Below are 3061 nucleotides of genomic sequence, written 5' to 3' on the forward strand. Positions count from 1 at the left end.
GCCATGCAGAAATTGAAGAAGTTATTGCAGATTGCTCCTACTCTCAGGAAAGCGAATTATAATTGCGAAAGGCCTATTGTATTGACAGTTGACACTAGTCCAATTGGCATAGGTTGGGCTGTGGGTCAAGATGATGCAAATGGTAGTTACAGGTGATGAGGGAGTTTCATGAGAGTCCTTGGGCTGGTCATAGAGGAGTGTGGGCTACTTATGAGAAAATCAAGGAGAAATATTGGTGGAAAGCATGTATAGAGATGTTTCTCACTTTGTAGAGACTTGCAGAGACTGCCAGATGTATTCGGTAGTGGGTCATCGAGATGAGCTTCATCCGACCTATCCGTTATGCATTCATTATAAGTGGGTAGTTGACTTGGTTACTATGCCTATGGGTCTATGGCAGATGAGATATATTATTTTGGCTAGAGAGGATCTTACCAATCATGTTGAGGGCAGACCTTTGAGAACGAAGACCACTAGTGCAGTGTGTAAGTTCTTATTGGAAGAAATTTTCTGTAGGTATGGCTGTGTTGGTAAGATCACTGCAGATCGTGGTGAACTGGATGCAGATGAAGCTAGGGAGTTTTTCTCTCAACTAGGAATCAAGTTGGCTCTAACCACAACATACAATCCAGAGGGAAATGGGAAGAATGAAAGAGGGCATCCGCCGATAGTGAAAGCATTAGCCAAAGCATGCAGAGGACGGATTGGAGAATGGCCGAGACTTCTACCATTTTCTTTGTGGGCTGATCATACGACTCACAGTGTTACCACAGGATATATGCCCGCAGAGTTGATGAATGGTCAGAAACCGGTTATGCCGATTGAGACTTGTGCTTTGACTTGGTCAGTTTTACCTTCGCAAGAGGATTTGAGGAGAGAGGAGCTCTTAGCTCTTCGGATCCAGCAGTTGGAGAGAAGACTAGAGGATATTCAGCTAGCTATTGACAGGTTGAAGGTTGCTAGACTTAGAAATAAGGACAGGTTTGACATCAGGCATCGCTTGCGGCCTAGAGAAATAGAAGAGGGAGACTGGGTATTAGTCTTTGATAGCAGCCTTGAAAATCAGTATACTGCACTTCGGAAGATGGTGAAAAGATGGTTTGGGCCGTACATAGTCAAGCATGTCTTTGATAATGCAACATATGAGTTGACAGAATTGGATGGGACAGTTCTTAGAGTGCCTATTGCAGGAAAAAGAATCAAGATTTTCAAGAAAATAGATGATGAGGATTATGCATTGGAAGATTTTTCAAGAGAAGAGCAACGAGAACAAACTCCAATAGAAGAGATAGATGATATGACAGATAATCTTGCTGATATACCGGAAATACACAATGAAGAGATTGATCTGTTCGTGGATCTTGACGATAATGATCATGGGTAGTTGGCCCATCCAGAGGATGCGTAGGATCAGAGGGGGTGGATGTCGTACTGCTGCGCATCCGAGGTGTGGAATCCACCAAAAAGTTGTGTGTGTGACATTTGTTACTTTGTACATACTTAGTTGTTGTGTTTGTGTTTTTGTTCTATGTGGGCAGTATAGTGGAGAGGGGGTTGAAGCAAGAGAAACCATTGATTTCTTAAAGCTTGAAGCAAGCAGGGCTCTCTCCCTGTGTATAATGACAAGCACCCTTCAAAGAGTTTTTGGAAACTGTGCAATATGAAGTTCGATGAGGAGCCTAGTTATACAAAGTTGATTGGTATTTGATGGAGTTCTGAGTCCAAATCCTGCCATCAGATCATTACTTACTGATGGTGCTGTGAAGATTGAGCTCAAAATCTGAGGATGATCAACCTCGAAAGAAGGTTTGATTGGGTATGCCAGCCACACAATGGGTTACAGTGTACAATTTTCACAAAACAATGAAACAATGGTACCACTTCAATGTTTCAGATGCTCGAATTTTTCAATATGTGAAAAAGGGATTTGAAGATGGCCTTTTTATTAGCAATGTTGCTTCCTATTCAAATCTCTGGGCCCTTATAATGGATGCGGGAACGGGGGTTTCAGGACAAATATATGAACTTTCACATTTGTTTTTTCCACAAGGAGTGGATCATGGATAATTGGGAACAAAAATACTACATCACAGCAATGGTTGGTGCTGACAATGGAAATGCCTTTGTTGTCATGTCAAAAGGGGCATAGAGACCTTGTTTTTCCAAGAGAAAAACAGATTTGGAAGATGGATTATCACACAGGTGCTCCATGGTTGGATGATTGACCCTGTTCTCAAGCTCTAGAGTAGGTGAATGTTGGGATCTGACAGGCTGCAGCTTGTGCAAATTGCATGAATCACATAAAATACCTCTTTTGTGCAATCGTTACATGAGCTGACATCCTCAGGAGAACATGGCGTCTCCTAGATCATTTTTGATGTCAGAGGTGGAGTGCTGATGACAGATGTTACATAGATCAGACATAGCCATGGGCTCTTTGTTGCGAGCTATCTCCCATCCCTCATTGGTTGCCGCATCACTTGAAGATTCTGCTGTGGTAGTGATTGGCAGCCGGAGAAGTGGTTTGGCAACATACAGTATTTGATTAACTTATGCATCATTGGGGCATTCTGCTATGGTGGTGATATCGCTGCTGACATTGCCGTTACTGCACTGAAATCGTGTCGTCCTTGCATTGGGAGCCTATCAAGGTGATACTATAGGTTATGTGAATGGAGATTTCACATGGGTCATTTGGGTTTGAGGCAGCGTTGTCAACATGACGATAATGGAGTGAAGTGGTAATCTATTTGGAGAAGGCCGCTTTTCTGGGAGGCGTGTTGTTCGGCTGGGGGGAAGAAAAAAAAAAGCAAAAGGGGGACGAACGCAGAGTATGAGGAGAGGGGAAGAAAAAAAAAGCGAGCAGCAGAAAAAGGTGACTGGGGAAAAATCGGCACTCTGAGCGGCATTCTAGACCTGGAACAGGACGGTATTCCCATGAAGCTGTTGCACGAATCCGAAGGCCATATCGTCTTCATCGAGCTCAAGAGCAGGAAGCTCTATCGAGGAGCCCTTATATCGAATCTGAGGATAACTGGAAGTCTGAAATTGCTAGCTCGAG

The 3061-nt window shown here is 43.4% G+C and overlaps 1 pseudogene; it reads left to right on the top strand.

Moving 5' to 3' along the window:
• The first annotated feature begins 1660 nt into the window (after positions 1 to 1660).
• LOC148022910 (casein kinase 1-like protein HD16 pseudogene) lies at positions 1661 to 2149 on the top strand (annotated as a pseudogene).
• Positions 2150 to 3061: the final 912 nt, after the last annotated feature.

This window comes from Lygodium microphyllum, chromosome 16 (assembly GCF_053477565.2).
Source record: "Lygodium microphyllum isolate KBCC chromosome 16, Lygodium_microphyllum_v1.1.10, whole genome shotgun sequence".
In the NCBI taxonomy this organism is placed as follows: domain Eukaryota; kingdom Viridiplantae; phylum Streptophyta; class Polypodiopsida; order Schizaeales; family Lygodiaceae; genus Lygodium; species Lygodium microphyllum.